This window comes from Contarinia nasturtii, unplaced genomic scaffold (genome assembly GCF_009176525.2).
Source record: "Contarinia nasturtii isolate CC-2019 unplaced genomic scaffold, AAFC_CNas_1.1 Cnas_scaffold_864, whole genome shotgun sequence".
NCBI lineage: Eukaryota > Metazoa > Arthropoda > Insecta > Diptera > Cecidomyiidae > Contarinia > Contarinia nasturtii.
This window is the reverse complement of record NW_022198211.1, coordinates 1143618-1163818: the sequence shown is the minus strand read 5'-3', so window position 1 is coordinate 1163818 and position 20201 is coordinate 1143618. Positions and strand designations below refer to the sequence as shown.

At 33.4% G+C, this 20201-nt stretch overlaps 2 protein-coding genes across 4 annotated transcripts in view; one reads left to right on the top strand and one right to left on the bottom strand.

The window, feature by feature from the left end:
* LOC116342303 (FMRFamide receptor) overlaps window positions 1-20201 on the bottom strand; it is a 209926-nt gene that overhangs the window by 75822 nt on the left and 113903 nt on the right. The gene's annotated exons all lie outside the window — the stretch shown is intronic.
* LOC116342304 (uncoordinated protein 58-like) overlaps window positions 1-20201 on the top strand; it is a 149453-nt gene that overhangs the window by 31122 nt on the left and 98130 nt on the right. Inside the window, exon 2 of the mRNA XM_031769842.1 lies at window positions 7097-7207. The gene's annotated coding sequence lies outside the window, so the exon portion shown is untranslated. The remainder of the gene's footprint in view (window positions 1-7096; window positions 7208-20201) is intronic.

The following is a 20201-nucleotide window of genomic DNA, read 5'->3' as shown; positions in this document are numbered from 1 at the left end:
ATTAAAAAGCAAAGACACAGTCTTACCAGTATTTTCTTGTTAATTATTAAAATTTCTTCCAGATAGTTTAACATTCAACAAAATAGAGTAACACTGAAATTGTCCAAAAGTTTCATAGTTCCTTTTAATGCAACACACTTAAAAGCACAGCATAATTTATTCAATGATAGCGGTCTTTGAAATTATTTTGTTGAAAATGAATTTGAATTTTGTAGTTTTTGAAATAGTGTTAGAGGCAAGAAAATCGATTTATTTTCGTTTGGCGATTCAAATGAAGAGAAGCGTATGAAAAGTTTCTCTGTTATGTAAAAAAAAATAGAAGAGAAATTTTTAATGCATCTTATGATCATCTGTTTTTATTAAAAGCAAACAGTTTTGGTCTCATTTGAATGATTCAAAAACATGGTGAAACGTAACATTAAGATCATTGTTAAGATTTATCAAAGCAAATTGTATTCCGCATTACATAAAACTGATACTGACAGATGATTAATTTGACTGAAACAATGCTTATCCATTATGCTCCAACTATAAATACACAGCATCCGTTTTGCATTGAACATTAATTTGCATGCGATCGATATAGAATATAATGCCTGTTCGTTATATAAATACATTACACTGAGTACAGTGTGAAAGTGTCAAGAATTTTGAACTTTTTCTCACACATTCCATTGCAATGGAATTCGAGACGAAGACGCCCCGAGACATAGATGGATAAGATCTGCAATGTGTGGAATATTTCCGGGGGTCATTTGCATAGTGTAAGCATTATGTTCTTCATTCAATATGTGCTCACATCGATTTTAAGCTAATTTTCCATTGAATTTGACTTGGCTCATTTCCAACGTAAATTCATTCATGTTCCATAATAAACTTCATTATTCAGCAGCCACCCAGTCAACTGGGTCAAAGGAAGAGATATGAAGAGATGAAGTAAGATAAAGAAAGAGGAAAACCAAGGAAATAGGAAAAGAGAAGGTGTGTATCGTCTGTCTTGAGTGTTCGATTGACCGTATATCTACACTGAAATCCATTAACGTGCTTATCATTTAGTTTTGTTGCTTTTAGTATTTGGTGATCACCATGAATATATGCGATAGAAATGACAGAGAGAATATGTGTAAGTGAACAATGAACTCGAAGAGTGCATAAATTTTCAAATGGTTATTGATCACGCATCACTCATCGGACTTAGGGAATGTTTACGTGCACACCACACTCATCGGGCATAGAACGACAAACAAATCAAGTTAATTAAAATGATTCGACCACAATGCGCACACACACACACTCACAACACTCATTTACATCCAATGTAGTTATGCTCCGAAGGGATACCGAAATTCAATCCACTTAGGACATTTATAAATTACGAATTTATCAATTTAACGCAGCTTTGTGCCGATGAGGTTGGACAAACAGACAGATATAGATTCTAGCTATTGCAAAACTATCAGAAACATGCATTTCATCCACCTATTACTTGACGACCTAATTGAATGCAAATACTGAAATTGCATGAATTATAGACACGCTAACGTGCATGTACAACAAACTCAAAAGTTTAATATGCGGTTATGCATTGTGACAACAATTTACTTATAGAATGTAAACAAAAAGCGCGTAGTAAGTGGGTATGGGGGGATTTACATCCAGAATAGTGAGAAACAACTTCAGCTAATCTAATTTTCAATGTTTGTGAGTTTGCAAATACTAATAACAACCACTTCCAGCGGCTGAATTGCAAATACTAATGACTGTAAATCCATTGTACACAATTGCCAAAACAACTTTGGTGTCACCATTAAAATCAACATCTACAAACTCAATGTGGATGGACTGTAAGTGCATCTGTACATTTTTATGACACGGAAGAAAATAGAAACAACCTACACACGGATAATAATAAAAAAAAACATATTTTCAAGTTTTCGTGATAATATTTGTCGCTCTGTTTTGGTACACCGTTGTGACGACCAAACTACCATCATATCATCGAAAATGTAATCCGAGTTAATGTTTATCTCTTCATATACTAGAGACATTGTGCTATTTGTGTTATTGTTGGATTAAGTGCTTTCAACGTTTTGCATCCGAGTTCCGCTTTTATGACCAATCTCGTTGTGATTATAATGATGAGCGCATATTTTAAAATGGAAAGGTGCAACACATTTTTTTCTTCCAACTTCTACAATCCAAACGAAAACCATTTCAGTTCAACTTTTCGTTCCCTTCTCTATCTTTTCGTATTGTATAGAGTGAGTTTATCGTTTTTCATAACGCAAAAAATTACAGAATTGTTTTTTTAACAGACAAGTATAAAGTGTGGCAGCTTTTTAAATGGGCACTTTATGCACTTACCCTTGAAATGGCATTTCCAAATAGTTTTCACTCTCAGGCCCGTACGGCTACGTGACTACCCTATTAGTATTCTTGTTGCTCGGCCTTCCTATGAAAAGTGTGAACCTTGTCGTCAAAAAAAAGGATGTCCATTTTTCATATAACGAGTGAGTCAGCTCATTTTTATGTTGGTACTCCTGATGTTATCTCCATTTGTTTACACGTAAGTCGTACCAATAACATATGCATAAAATCACTGGCTAACTTTTTGGCATTGTTCTTTGAGTTTCAAAAAAATACCTCAGAAAATTGACAAATTTGGAAAAAGTTGAGCCTTCCCGAACATTTTGGTTACGGAGATGCTCTGTACAATCCAAATATATTCATTTGCAAAGTGATGAATTCCAAACATTAACAAAACGCCATAATCTATTTTTGTTATTTTCAAATATAACCGAAATGTAGTTTGAACCATCCGCTATACAAAAATAGTGTCTCATTCAGTTTTACAACATTTGGATAAATTTAACTGATTTCGCATTTCATCTACATATACATCCATCGTCTCGTGAAAAACGTTTATTTTATTTAGCTGTTGCAAAAAGTTTTCCCCTTTTGTCAAAATTTTAAATATAAATTCAAGAAATGCCACAGTCTACTGTTGATGAATCATCGAGGAACTGTAAACACAAGTACCTCGAAAAAAAAGCACACAACGAAATATTTTTTATTCTTTGTCAAAGATGTATGTTGTCGTCATGTTAATATCATTCAAGCGAAGCTTCTCAATACACTAAAGCTTTTGAAAAATTTAATGCTTATACATAAATCTAAGGGGAGAATTTAAATTATTTCGTTTATAAATCGTAAAATGATCTTCGTTGCTACGGATAAAGAACGATAAAAAGAAACGCACGCGGCTTCATGTTTTTATCAAGCTTAACATGTTTTTATATTAGATGGAACATCTCTTTGGTTGAATTTTTTGTTCGGTTGACTATAACGACGATGAAATACAAACAGACATTTCACTTTGATGGGTATTTGCATTTATTCGAATGAAAATTACGTACATTTCCGCACATTTATTTGCAATAGCAGTTCAAACGGCACTCTCTCTCTGCACACTGACTGGCAAAAATGAAACAAAGTACACTGAGTGTAGTAAACCGACCGATACAATGGAATGTTGAACTTTAATAAATTATTAAAAATGATGGGTTTGAGCTGTTATGAGAAATTGGTCGCCGCGGAGCAGTATGTCGTCTACTTTCAATGAACTCAATTCAATAACCTCAGTGAGCGTAAAGAATTTAATCTTAATGACGTTATTGGAATAATTTTGCTATTATTCATTCGAGGCCACATTCAAGCACAACATTTCGGAGTTATTTCGTTCATAATTTGCTTGTAATTGGAAAATTTTGTCTTTCATTCGTCTTATCCCCATAAGTATGGCGAATTTCATGGAATTAAGCCGAGAGATGAAACAAAGTAAGAGATGAAGATATTTTCTTTCGTTCGAAAATTCCAACAATAAGCACACATCAACCATTTTACATCGACCGAGTTTTATCCGACAACGGTGCTTTAAAGCAGATTATAATTGCTGCACCAATTACCCTGAAAATGCTAAATATTATCCAAAAATTGTTATAACAATATTTATTGTGGATTTAATTTAGTTTAAATCAAGTAGGGTATTTCGAATAAACGGACAACGAAAATTATTTGTAAAGCCAACATTTTATGTATTTGTGTGTTTCCATTTTCACTTCGGGCCAAAATTGTTGAGATAAATACAAGGAAAAAATTCAACATATTTTTTTTTTTTAACCGGAGCGATTGAATTACATCCAAAGAAATGCTACCATGAGAATATGGTCTTTAATTTATTGGTCTTGTTTCATACCAGCGATGCGAACCGGTTTGAAATTTCGCATACAAACCGATTTCGGAGTGGTATCTCGAATTGGTTTCATTTGTGTATTGAACGAAGCAAGCGGAACGTTCCGAAAATGGTTTGTATGGCGAACATACATTCACGCTATCATAGCGTCGCTATGTATACGTGAATGACGATGCTTTGAATGTATGAGTGTACAAAGTTGATGCTATGCACACAGTACAGCTCATCGCAGACTGCGATTTGCAGTAGAAACCATTTTTCGAACGTTCCGATTGCTCCGGTTTGGTTTTAAGTGAAACCAAAAAAATGGTTTGGTTTCGATTCGTATCGCTGTTTCATACACACATCCAATTTGCTCTATTTATTTTTTTCTCTGCACAATTGCTAGAATGCATGGCATCATTTGGCCTTCTGGATGATGAGCTTGACTTTATTGTAGTTTGTAGTCACAGCATGATATATTATATAAATTTATCTACTCTGTTTTAACCCGATTCTGACAACTGTTCATTATGTCACAATGGTAATTTCTGGCAAAATGCCCATAACAAATCATAAACTGGTTTTATAGAACACTATATTCAGTGCTCTATATCATCTGTATTGTATCCAACACACATGGTTTCCGCTCGAAGAAATGATTTCCTCTATTAAATGACGTGTGATTATAATTTGGCCAAAAATTTCATCATCACATTGCAGCGATTGTACATCATATCTTAAATTAATCGGATAAAATTCCAGTTTGGAAAGTTCTTTGGAAAACCGTTTGGCCTCGTTGAAAACAATTGAAAAGTAATTGAAAGAATGGATTCTTTTCAATGTGTTCATTGGTGAAATGAAAGCTAAGCTTGAAAATGTAATTATCAAAAATTCATTTCAAAATGGAAAGAAAACAAACATCTGACGTATTGCAAACATTGATAAAAAATAAATGGCCATCGACATTTTGTTTTCAGTGTTCCACCATTTTGCGTTTGTTTTTAAAAATGTGAAGAGTTTCATGCTTATACAAACCGAATATTTTTCTTTCTCTCGCTTTTTCTTTCAATTTCTGAATCATTGATTGCCACATATCTCTGTATATAGTGAGAGCATTGTGAGCGTTTTGCATCTTTTGTAATGCCAGTTAACGAGTGGCAATTGTATAAAGAGATGAAGAGAGGAACAGAGATAGGGAAAGAACAAAAATGTTTCATTCAATGCGAGATTTAGTGTGTAGAAAATTAAAAAAAAAAGAAGAAAACAACCACACGAAAGTGGGAAGAAAACCGACTGCACTTAGCAATTCCATCGAAACACAAATGTCGATATGGGTATGTGTGCATTCTCTACTCAATGGGCACCAATCAAACCGCAACAATTACATAAATCTTTGTGTAGCAGTTCTTTTTTCACTCTATTTCTCTATCTGCTTCTCTTTTTCTCCGCATCTTTTGCCTATCACACTTGAGTGCATTGAAACATCCGTGTGTGAATTTTACGTTTATACGTTGACCTGGGAATAAAAAAAGAACAAAATGCATGCCATCGAAATGGCAGCAGAACGTATATATCGGTTCGGTTTCTACTCTAGTGAACATTGTTCGGGTGTTCGTGTGCAAGAATGTTACCGTATAACCCTGAATAGATGTATCGAGCGAATGAACGATTTCGCATGAAATCACTATTTGTTGCATTTTTCTTCCATTGATTTTAACACAGACATTTTCTTTATCTTTTTTTCCGCGACGAAATGCATTTTGTTGGTTTTCGATTTTTTTTTAAGCGTCGATACGACAATAGAATATACACTATACGTGTACAATGTATATAAAAACAGTGCGAAAAGTATTCGAGATTTCACAGGATACTTCGAAAAAGTAACTTTAGAAAAATGCTTGGGATTTGTGTCAAGAGTGCGAAACGAACCATTAAAACGACAAATTTAAGGTCTTTTGGATAACAGATATTTCACATCACAAAATCCGTTCATTAATTTACGTGTGTGTATATATTTTTGGCTTTTCTTTATAGCCACCTTTCTCAATACCCTTAAAATTCTCTTGAAATAAACTTATTTCAATTGAACCACTTTTGAGTCTTTCGACAGCAACTCTCCTATAGAGTTAAAATCGAATACAAGTGTTGTTTGCCATTTAGGAATAACCAAATGAGCAATGGCTTCACAAAATGCAACGCTTCGATAAATCTCAAATCAATTTGGCCAGTGATTCAGTAGTGCCGAAGTGACACTCGTGTGGCATACATTCAAAAAACAACTTCGAACCAATTTAGTGGAAAACATTTCTGGCATTCGATGGTTGCATATAATTTTTTTCTGTTACGATAAAAAAAAAATAGAAACAATACGAGGAAGAGCCAGACACTGGAGTAAGAGGAGAAGAGATGTGCGATAGTGCTTGTAGAACATTTTCAATTTATCACGGTGATTTATTGATTCGCTGCCTGGTTGAAGTATTTATTTGACCTCAACCGTTCACACATCTGTCACATAATTCAATAATTCGCCACAACTCAAGTTGAAAATTAAAAAAAAAGCACAAATAAATGTGCAACTATAGCACACACACAGAGTGAATATAACACTACATTTATTCACTCAATTGGTAATCTTCCGTTTGAATTTTCCATCAAATGGAATGCGCAATAGTCACACTAAATCTTTTGCTTAACTAAATTTGTTGCATTGAACACACACACATTTATGGCTAAAACCAATCCAATTTCTTTTCATTTCGTATTCTTACTTTCTTCAACAAACACATAAAAAACATGACCAATTTTTCTTGCGAACGACAAAAATACTGAAAACTAATATTTCACGCTCTTTTTTTCTTGCAGGATCACGATATTGACATTTAGCTGAAGAAGTTGACTCGTTATTGGGCAAGAAAGTAGAAGTGTCGTCGTATTTTGTGCAGAACATAGGAGCCGAGCATTTCGAGATATCAGGTAATAGAGCTAAAGCCGTTTTTTATTGAATGTTGGTATGCAAAGAGATCAAATGAGCAATGAATTGAGCTCATATTTTATCCATAGTACCTGGTGAACGAATCAAATAAAATGGATTTTTTCTATCAAATTCATTCACGTGCACTTAATCCCTACGAACTACCGTCACTTGCTTTCTATATAGACTGTATATTTTTTTTGAGCTTCGCGTTCCCAGCGCCATCTCTACGTGCACCTGAAAATTAGAACAAAAAGTATGTGTAGAATGTTTGTATAATGCAAAACCATGTGTTGTGCAACGTCCTCGCAAATTATTTCGATGGCACAAACTGTGCAAAGTAATTTTAATTTATTTTCCATCACAAATTCACTAGATGCAAACAATAAATCGGTTTTTGTTCAGAGCGTAGAATGACAGATGTCACAACAAATGATTCCATATTCAAACTTCGAATCAATCAATATTCTACACATACTTTTTGTTCTAATTTTCATGTGCACGTAGAGATGGCGCCATCATGCAGTTTTTGGCATTATTTGCCATTGTAAGTAATGGTAGCCTACGAACCAATAGCTTTCAACGAAAAAAATCGATGGATAAAAAACATACACATTTAAAATGTTTTATAAGATTCAACAGATTTACATCTGTTTTATATAATTTTTCTATAGGTTTGAGTGCAAAAAAATTGTAGCTGGACACAAAAATCGGTTTGGCTAATATTAGAAAAAGTTTCCTTTCACTTCAACGTTGATAATTGAAAAGGAAAAGTCTATATGCTTCATTAAAATGTCTGACCATGAGACAAAATTATGAACTCGATCAACAGCCACCATACTATATGATATTATAAGCCAATTTAAACAAGAATTTATGCCAACAAATTAGTTCCAAGTTTGATCTAATGAAGAGAAAAAGAACGTGTGTTAGACGTGTGCTGTGAATGAAGGTGTAATAAAGTAAATGGATATCGTCTGGGAGCGGTAATTTGACTGATTTCAGCAATATTCGTATTGAATAATGGCAAAAACACATACACACACGTATTCATGCAATATTCGTGCTATCATCACCTTTTGGCCAGATCATTTATTTCGATCATGTAAGCAAGAGCATTCAACATAATTTCATAATGAATTAATCTATGCACAGAGATGGAGTAAAAGGAGAGTGGTTGGGCGGATTTTGGGACTAATTCACTGCAATTTGATACACCTACAACCAAAAACATGGAAAGAAAATAGCTCGGAAAACTTAATCCTTTTGTGTGGCTTTCGTTTGATGTGATTTATGTTGTGTTGTGGTGTTCTGTACTTGCTGCACACAGATGTTTACCAAAATGTTCCATATTTGGTACAGTGTATATATGTGAATTTGTGTGTTGCACGCCCAAAACAATGAATTATACCGTTTTGGCTCGACGGTGTGGTTAAAGTAATTTTACGAACAGAGAATAAATAGCGAATATTTTCTATGTACCAAACTATGGTGCGAGAATATCACAATCACACACTGATACACAAAAACCAAAATCTACCATAGAGTGAAAGACAGATTTTACTTCGTTTTCGTTACAATTTAATTGAACAAAATTTCATTTAGCTGTGCAATTGAACGAGAAAAAAAAACACTTTTGATAGCGCTGACACATTGTGTACAATGCCAATATTCCGATTTGCGGTTAATTCGTACAACACAAACATACAGAACAACGAATTTGAAACTATTAATAAATAAAACTCGTAATGGTTTCTCGAACAAAAGGAAAATTGCAAATAAACCAACCACAATCATTATTCAGTGCACTTTTATTCGATGCTTTGGCCTGTAATAAAAATAACCTCACGAACAATTTGATCAATGAGTGGAGAGAATTGCCACTGTTTTGTGGCCAGACATTTTAAAAGTGACGCTGTTATATTGTAGAATTCGATTTCGAGAAATTTTTAATTTCAATTTGATAAAATGTAATTTGACGTCAATATAAAAAGCTGCCATTTCATTGTTTAATTTATTATTTGTTACTATTGTTCATATCATTTTTCAACATATCGATTCAACAATCGAAAACGTGTGCACAGTTGTGTTTGACGTCAATTATATTTTTTTTGAGCTGAAATGATTTTGACCAAAAGCTAATTACATTCGTTAGAAAACCGATACACCATTCAAAATCAATTACATAACGCTGAGACTGGTTAGGTTTCGGATATGGTTTCAAATATCCTATGCAGATTCTATTTTATTGTAGAAACATAATGAAATCTCTCTTTGTATAAATTCATTGAATACTTGATCAAATTAAATTTCAAATGTATTGAACAACTTTTAAAGAAATAATTCATCGCAATGAACATATTTTTCTGAACCAAAAACTTGGCCCAAAACCGTTTTATAGCAATATTGGAGAATGGCCTCTAATTTAAAGCTGAAAATTAATTCACAAATTATGTAAAATGTAAATGGTTGATTTAAATAGACATTGACGATCACAGTTTAAAATTTGATTTGCCATTTTCAGCAACAAATCGAATGGATTTTGAATTTGAGCAAATTACCTGTTATTTGTTTAAATTGCTGCCAGCATGTTTTGAATTTTATCGTTCATGGACTAATTTTGAATGCAATTGACATCAGAACTACTTCAACGTTTATTGAAAGAACACTATTAAATTAATGGACACACTGAATTGATAGCGCAAACACACACACAATTCATTAAAAAGTTAGTCATTTGCATTTGACTGTAACAGTTATTTCAAATGAATCCATTTGTGTGTAAGAAAGAAAAAAACGTACTACTATCACCACAACAAACTGTATAATTAACATTTGATTGTGTGAGTTTTCTGTTGACTCTAACCATTCTATTGCTTCCATTTCAACTGCGCGCGTACCATTTAACCAGCACCAAAAAAGAGCGATCACTTTTACAATATTTATTTTGGAGAGTATTTTTCAATCAAATTTTTGTGCACCGAACAGTTTTTTTGTCATGGGCCTTTTCCATTAGTTTTGCAGCTGCTACAAATTCTGTAGTAATCGTATTATACATATATCCTCTATGTGTAAATAACAGTTCAATGGCAAATTGTTTTTGAGGAAAAATTGTTGTTGTTTTTTTTTGAACGTAAATCGATCACAAAAAGAAAAAAAATATTACGGTAAAAATGAATTAAAAGTGTAAAATGTATTAACAAAATACAGTATTGATACACCATGCCTTTGATGAATTTGACCGGATGCAATGAATGCAATTTGCCGGAATTATGTATTCCATCACTGTCATTTCGAAAAATAAAAAAATGGAAAACGATTTTTTCATTGTGTAAATTGGTTCACTTGGAACCAGAACAAACGAATGAAATACAAAAAGCGAATGAAATTTACTACAATTTGACCTCAATGTAAAGTTTTACATGTGTATATTGTTCGTAAATAAATGTCAGACTAAAAAAATTGCCAATGCTACGTTTTTACGTTCATTTTGTTTCATTTTTTACCAGTAGCGAAAAATGCTTTAAAATGAATAAAAAATAAAGGGAAAAAAATCATTTTTATTGGTAATCGTTACTCGAATTGAATCAATGACACGAAAACGTCCATAATATGTTTAATGTTTCACGTATCATTGCCAGTGAGAAGATGTGAGAATGTGAGAAAAGGTCCCTGGACCCAATCAATGCCAATGCTGAAATTTCCTCAAACATTTATGGTAAATGCCTCTTTTTACTCTTGATGAGTATTGAAGAAAAATCGCTTTAGGTTTCGGAGATGTGTGAATCTTCCTAAAGAGCTAGTGATAATTCAAAACAAAAATCAACATCAATTCGGTTTTCCGTACGAAAATCGAATGAATGTGTGATTTATGACCTCAAAGGAAAAAGCAAAACGACAAAAACAACAAATAAGATAAGTGTGCTCTGATGCAAACAATGAGTTTGTCGTTTTATTGGCTCTAGTTTGGATCACAAATGTGAAACCATGAATAATCAAACAACCTGGTTTGCATACAGGACACGCAGGAAGAATTGGAGGGTTCAATATCAGGGTCTCTAACGTGATACATGTAACATATATGTCTTATGTATGTGTATGTGCGTGTGTGTGTGTTATCGTTTAAAAACGTGCCGAACGATACGTGAGTAACAATTCATTTTGCAGTGAATGTCATGCTGTACCAAAAACTGATGTTTGATACACATTATCTGGTGTGCGTGAGAGAGTTTCTACACATAAAACGAACAATGGACAAATAATAATATATTTCCAATACCCATGTGAATTCGAGAAAAACTCGTTTGAAACTTTCCAACACAATCGTATACCAATCGTTGTCTTGAACATATGAAATTACCTCAGGCCAAAGAAAAAAATTTCCCATTCATGTCATGTTTCGATTGACATTTGAGGTCGTTGATGAAAATGCAATTTTACGCTTGCTTTACTTCGCTTCAAATCATTCAATTTTGAGAGCTCACACGTCGCACTGTAACTGTGATCCTGCTGAAAGATTTCATTGTCGTCGTCTCTCATCGAACCACATTGTATACGGTTATCTAATAGAATAGATGAAATCAATGACAAACATATTTCATTCTTTTTTCAGATTTCATTGCATTATCTGTTATATATCTTAATCATATACACTAAACAGCAGTAAACAGTTTACTTGTATTGCACGCAGCATGTTATGCGCATAACATTGTAAAATAGTTCATATTCTGTTAGAAATTCTCGAATAAATTTCCATTGTCATCACATCAACAATCGCCTGGTTTTTACTCCGAATGATAAATTGAATGTTAAACATTTAATTGTTATTTCATTTGGGGCAAATGCTTGTTTGCTTTTAAAATTATCATTTCAGATAATACTTTCATTTTTTTTGCTCTCCACATAAACAGCATTTTTGTGTCAGCAATGTGTGGGCTTCATTTTTGGTTTTGGCTTTGTGTTTCCACTGCACTCGAAATGCTATAGCGAATAGCGGAGGGGCTATGGACAGAAAAACACAACAAAATGTTTTTATCAATGTGATTTACACTTAACCAACCATAAACTCACTGCATACATTGTTTTCAGGCGAGCGGTTTTTTTATTCATTCACTTCATGGCTTTGAAATTGCGCGCATCGGAAGCGGAGGAAAAAAATGTTGTCAAGTTTCTTGTTTACAATATATTACTAGGGGGTAGACACGAATTATAAAACTTTGAATCATGTGAATCACAGTGAATCAAATGAATCATTCAAATGTCAAATAAGCATCACTTTTGGTTTTACTAACATGATCGTGCAACAAATTCTAAATATTATTTTTTCATCTATTTCGTGTTTTTCTAGTAAATTCCAAATAAAATCAACCATAATGAGATAATACATTTAAAAAAACGTCAAGAAATCATTTTTTCGAAGACAAATAATTTTAATTGTTCAATAAATATTTCTTGTATGACACATAAATGACATTTCAAATGTCATCTAAACAATGTGAATCTTTTGAATCACAGTGAATCAAATGAATCATGTCTACCCCCTAGATATATTACGTGCTCTAGTGCAAACACGAAAAAAAATAATTCCAGAATATTGTCCGCTTTGTATACATTTCTTTCAGCTGCATTCCAACTTTGTGTCTGACTGTTCATCCATTTCATTGTTGTTTGGAATGCTTTTCAACGCAAACCATTTGAGAGAAAAAAAATGAAAAGATTTTATTTTAAGAAAATCGCAATAAAACACATACTTAACGCTGCAAAGGCAGATCTTAGTTGAGATATTGAGTTGGGCAAGCGACAGAACGATCAACCAAAAGATTGTGTATTAGGGACACTCAACACAAAATGCTAGGCAATTTACATGAGTCGTCGGTGTAGCATTATTTCAAATCCGAAATGAATACGCTTTGTTGGATTCGTGTGACATTACTCATTTAATCGGTTGATTTTGCTGCCATTATTTTATTTGTTCATATTTCATTCCATTTAATGGATGACTACAGAACGACAGTGTGGGTATTGCAAGTGCACAGACAAACCAGACAATATGTAAACATGATTCGTTTGCAAAAAAAGAGACTTTGTGATATTTTGTTGAACCCCTTTGAGGCAGTAATATACATGTCGTTGATGACGTATTCTTCGTTTGTTTTTATGATCCGCATTTTGATTTTGGATTTATGGAGATTTCATGTGGTCTCCTGCTCGCAGCATGCTATTTTTACAAATCCCTTCGAGATGAGAGTTAAAAAAAGAGTCAGTCTAAGCCACATTCAAATCTTATCTGTGCAGATTTTTTTATGTATTACGTGTTAAGTACACGGATTGCTTTTGTTTTTTATGCATGATTCTCTCCACCTGTGTGTGTGTATGTGTGCAACAAAATAGAGAGATCGCGCGGGCACTAAACCGGCTTTTCTTCTGTGATTTATGTGTTGAAGATTGTAAGTGCTTTTTCATGAGCATAACTTTCTTCTTTTTTCTCTCTCGCATTTTTTTTTTGTTCTTTTTGATATCGAAGAATTTAGCTGAAAAGCTACAAAAAATTACAAAGTAAATGAAAAAGTAGGAAAATATATGAGGCAAAAAAAAATACGATGGCTCACACAAAATAAAAGTATGCCCTGTAGTCATGCTTACGCGTTTATCGTTTCTACTTTTATAAAATGTCAGTTTGGTGCCCGCATGCTCACTTTTTTTTCACTCCAACGTCTTTCAATACGTGCGGACGCTTTCTCTTCTCTATTCCCCATCTCCCTTTCCCTTTAGAAATTCTATTCTAACACTTTCATTTACTGCAAAATCATCATCACTCAGCCTGCGGCACTCTCATTCATGAAAATACTTATACATATGCCAATGGAGAAAAAGACAACACACCATTGGCATGCACAATGACTTTACGTCTCTTCAAAAGAACTTCCTACGCTTCGTCGATTATCATCACACATTCCAGAAGAAAGAGCGAGAAAAAGAACTTGCAACAAAGCAAGCTCAACGACTACAGGAATGTCGCTGTGATTAACGGCAAAAATGCACTCCAAACAATGGTCTGTCTCTGCACACAATGGAACAGGAAATGTGATAAACTGAACTTGTAGCAATTTTTAAATGAGACTTTGTTTGAGACTTTTATTGAGTTGATGCTTTTTTTTCGTTACTTCATTTCCTATGCACGGGCGGTTGCGTTTAAAGTAAATTCCCTCTCTTTCTCTTCTCTCCCTGCCTATCTGTATAATGTTCAAATTCTTTTCAAATAGAATCTTTTCAATATTAGATTCCATTCTAAATGATTGGCATTACTTGAGATCGCAATTTGGCTGGGATCGAAATTCAAGTCATTGTTGACCAGAAATATCGAAAATATTATTATGTCGTATAAATTTTGTCAATAATTCTGACATTGCTGACATTTTTTAGCGCCAAAAAATTTCAATTACCTAAACTAATAAGATGCATTCCGTTTTGTCTGACGCAAAAATATCTATCATTTTGAATTCATTCCATAAATGAGTATATTAGAAATTTTGCACACATTATACTCATGCTATCTTCACAACAAAACTGTATAAAGCTAGTACAGTCATGTATGGTCAGTGACAGCATTGTGAAAGGTCTCCCAATTTCCAAATTAAATATTTTCAATGTAGGAACTTCAACCTACCACAACGACAAATCAGTTTCCTCTACGAAATTCGGAATATGTTCAAGTCCGTTGTGAAGGAATTTGATCAAAATTTTACCATTCTGAAGAATTTCAATGATTCCATTGTAGATGTTAAATTCTAATGTCACCAATTATCCAAATACAAAAGCTTCAAAGAAAACAATCGATAGAATATGTGTAATTTTAATCTTTCGTCATTGAATTCAAATCTGATCGTCTTCATATTGAGTCAAAGGCTCATCTTGAGCTAAATTAAATACTTGTGATTGTGATGAAGAGAATGTAGTAGAAAGAGTGGAAAATAAATTAATTTAAAATTTTTGCAAGAATAAATTTGATGACACCATAAGAAATGGAATGTATTCATTTGCATTTAAAATCATCTGTGGATTTCAGTAAATGTGTACCAATTCTTTCTCTCACTTCTTGTATGCTGTGCTATAATCATGAAATTTAATAAATTTGCTTCACCCGGCCTCTTCACCAAATGGAATGCTCCACCAATCCGTAAAATGAAAGCTGTAACTACACCAGCAACATTGATAAATGTTAAGGCATGAATAATAACAATGGATAACTCATCCATGATTTATGACATCCGATAGCAAAAGATCACATCAACGATGCCATCGCAGCGATGAGAAATCTTACACTGGAAAATGTTTCTCTCTTGCTTGCACCCATTTCTAATTGCGTTAGAAAATGAATTTCATGTCATGTAAGATGGTCACAAGTGCAAGCTGCAACGATACTACTACACATCCACCTACTCACACAATATTTTCTGTACCACACGTGCCATTGTTGCTGTTCCACGAACAGTAGCAATTAAAGTGTAAATATGGAAAGATAACCACCATGTTTTGCAAGCAGTGTGCCATACCAAGCTAATTTACCATTCAGATTATCATGCGTCAATGTGCATTTGTGTGTCGTTGTCAGGCAAATCATTAATATTTCCAAAAATGTTCACAATGCAAATGCATCTTACATGGAAAAATATCCATTGAACCCATCCGTTCATACAAATTATTATTTTGTTTTTGTTTTTTTTTTAATTGGAGATTTTCACACGGCTCATCGGAAACTTAGAATTAGATAAAAATGAAGGATGAAATTTATCAATGCACAGTGCCGATGGTGTGTTTTGCAGAAATCTATTGCTCAATTAAACAGAAATTATTAAATCATATATTTTGATAACAAGTTAGATTTATTAATATTGATGAATAATCTTTACGATAAATTCAATAGTATTGATTTTATACAAAGTGTTTCTGAACGGTGAGTTAGTTCAATCAGATTCAAAAGCTTTGACAAATTAATTAGTCAAATGAGATAAGTTTTAAATTCCTTCAACACAAAATCCAATTAGACTTTTCAATTGCACTTCATTCCACTTCCCTCTATTTCAAACTTGAGTACATATATTCGTTTTTACGCTTTGAATCCGTGAATCTTCTTAGTTCAGTGTATTACTGGTGCGCGGAATATTTAAATGAAACTCTAAGGTGAAATAAATAGCTTTTGTCTCCATTGAAGCAGCAATATCATATATGAAACTCGGCAAAATTTCTTAAGAGACTGTCATTTAGACAGGTTATTTGTTTGTCGTTGTATCAAGCAATGGCTTAATTCTAAATTTTAAACATATTCTGACAGTTTCACCGAAGCTTTGACAAAGAGTGATTGAAATTAACTGGTTTATGTCTTCAAATGACAGCGAGCAATTTAATTCCATACGCATCATATTTTATGAAATTAACTCACCTGAACTAAGATAAGCTAGTATGTAAAAGGAACTGATGCAGTTAATACTCGTTCAGCCTCATCTTTCATATAACTTTCATGAACGTTTGTTACAAACACATTATATAACTTTGCAGAAGTAAGTAAAATGTATGTTTGAGATATAAAATGTTGAATGAATATTAACTTCAATAAATTAACAGAAAGACTTGCGAACTCGACTTTATTTTGATTTGAAAATTGAAATTTGTATTGTATAATATTCAAAATTTGGTTTTGGGGAAAATATGATGAGCAATTTTATAAAAAAATTGTTCTGAAATGGATTTTTTTAAAAATATATTCCAATCATTGTAATTAAACAATATTAAATATTTCACAAATCGTCCATTTAAAATTCGATGAAGTGCACATAAATAGTATAAAAGCAGTTCAAAAATTTCACTTCATTTGCTGCTTAAATGAAGCTGAACGTAGAACAAGAAATTAGTTTTCTTTCATCGGTGCAATTTCAGAGCGACAAAAAAATGCCTAAAAAATGGAAAGTTTTTTCACTTCTTCTCAAGTCCGCGGAAATTGAAAGATAAATTTAAATTAAGGATGCACACGCGATGTTATGAGCATGGCGAAAACTATTAGCCCGTGTAGCGTGTACATTTAATAAGAAAACTTTCATTTAATGCACAGCAAAAGCGAGATGGAAGTTATTGCAAGAAAAAAAGAATAGTATTAAAACTAGATAAGAGCGAGTGTAGGAGGAAATGGGCTCCACATAAATAGCGGGTGCGTATATTAGAATGCATAGTAGTAAAGTGTGTGCGATTATTTACGGGATGAAAACGAAAAGAAAGAGAGAGAAAAAAATCCATCGCTAAGGGAGTCATCTGCTTGTGAGTTCTTCGAATTTACCGAGACTATCTTACATTTGCTATTAAAGTTCTTAATTGCAAATGAAAACGCATAACGTTCAACGAATGTGGTGGCAACGCAAAAGGGACAAAAAAATGTTAGCACAAGATATACGGTTGCCAAGACATTGTGAATGAAACGGTCGCGAAAAAAAAGAAAGAAATTATATAAAAATTGTTATTATTGTTGTTAGTTTCAGTTTGCATGGGAAGCTTTTGTTTCCGCGTTGCATTTGATTTTTTTTTGTTCGTTCACAATTTTGTTCATTTCGTTTTATGTTTGCTATTTTTTCCAAGGCTGATTTTTAGTTTCACTTCGAATGGTCCAATTTTTTTTTCTCACTAGAACTAAGTTAACGATTTTTCTTTTATGATTTCAGTGTCCATTTAAGAGAATACGATGTAATTATTGCGAGGAAGCAAAATACACGCGCATCTTAGCGCCACTCCTCTCTCTCATACAAGCAAGCATCCTTTTGATCACTGATTATCCCCGAGTGTAACGATGTAATTTCATACATTTTACTCTCTTTGTTATGATTCGCACAGACGAGTGAACGAAAAAAATCGTATATTTTTCTTATTTCAATGAAAATAGCGATCAGGAAGCAACAGAAACTTTTTCTATTATTCCGTTTTTCCTTTATGGACGAAAAACATTTGATTTTTTTCGAAATTGAAATGTACTAAATGCTTTTCGAGAATTTCTCAATTATCGTGCGTTCATCGTTGATACAAAAATCAAACGAAGTGAAATAAAGCAAATAAGTCATTAATCAGCATCATTCGATCGTTTTTGTGAGTCTTCTTCTTTCGCCTTAATCAAAATGCGCTGCAAAAACAATGAAAGAGTTATCAAAAGTTTAATGCTAATAAAATGTTTCATTCTACGTTAAATGAGTTGATTTTGTCACAATAAAAACTTTAAATGCTTTTGAAGTTTGTTTTTTCTCTATTTGTGATGTGACATTTGATCAACAGTCGGATACGAAAGCTTTAAATTGCAAGTGTCCATAGCATCATGATGCATACACTAAATCGCATTTCACCCGGTAAGACAATGATATTTTGTTACAATTTTAATCGTAAAAAGCGGTCATTCGAATATAGTGGCACACAAAACCGAAAAAAGTGGCGCAGAGAAGAAAATGGCAAAGGTAATTTCACGCTATTAAACACAAATTTTATATGAAACGCGCAGTAAAGTGCATCGGTTGTAATGGCACAGTAATAGTAGCGCATAGAAGAAATGCATTTTAATGGCAAGAGATGAGCGAGAGCATCGAGCGAAAAAACGAATAGCGACAAATGGAAGACACACACACACTCACACTTACTACAATTCACCGCACTAAAATGATGTCAAAACATAATAAGAACTACATGCTATTACATTATTGAGACCTCGTAATTCTGTACGTTAAATGAACAACATAATTTACGGAATGCTTTCAATTAATTACGAAAGATGTAATGTTCCATCACAAAAATGGAAATCTCTCACTTTCTATCGTTTGCTTGCTTTCTCTTTCAATTTTCTACCTTCCGGTGTTTTAGTTGAAACATTCCCAGGAAGAATAAAATAGCTCCTCTTTCATCCATGAGAAAATCAGATGCGTCACGGTTTCATTCAATTAATCATAAAAATGAATGATTTTTAATGGCCAAGCATAGGCAGTAATCGTTATATTGGATTTATTACGGAAACAGATTTAAAATCGCGTAATCTTTAATCGAGCTTACAGCAACAACAAAATGCGTGCATACAAAATCTATTGAATGATCGATTTATGGTTGCAATCAAAATGTGTTTAACACACCACTGTGAGAAGATAAATAATTTTAATCCTATCCTGCCGTAATTTATGTCAATAAAACGCGCCGAACCCCTCGTTCGATGTTATTAGGAGTTTCTTTTCTTCTGCTTAACGATATTATGCTTGAAAAATAAATCCACTCAACTGCTGAAAAAAGGCGTACGAAATGAAACGGTTAAATAACGATTTTGGATTCAAATGCCTGCCAATACAAACGAATGCACGCACGCCTGTTCGTAGCCTGACTTGCCATTTGACAATAAAACTAGATTCTAAATACAAAACATTAAATATATTAATCCAGCTCTCTGCAATTTGTCTCTGGTCTCGTTTGAATCGCTCTTTTTCTTCGGTACTTAGTAGCTATAAAAGCTGTTTTTGGTGTAATGTACGAGTTGTAGCAGGCACGCGAGAGAAAAAGCGAAAAAACTCCAGACCATGGGCAATACACAAATAAAAATAAAGCGCGTGACGCCTCTACAAAAAAAAAGATCTATGACTTTGAACAATAGCATCTATAATCACATTTACAATGCCATACAAGAGAAACAACATTTTATACGTTTCGCGCACATTCAAAAAGGACATTGTTCATTGTGTACAAGTTACGCATACATTTGTCATACACAACACACACACAAATAACAAACGAATTTTTGCATTTTCAACTTGAAGCGCGTGTTTTGTTTGTCGTTTGTCGTCGACGCTGTGGCATGGCTTTTTAACAACGGAATGAACCAGTTAAAACGCGCATTTGCTTTAGCTTTTCGGATGTGTTTTCTCTGACACATTGACATACGTTATTTTCTCTCTCTCTCTCTCTCTCTCTCTCTCTCTCTCTCTCTCTCTCTCT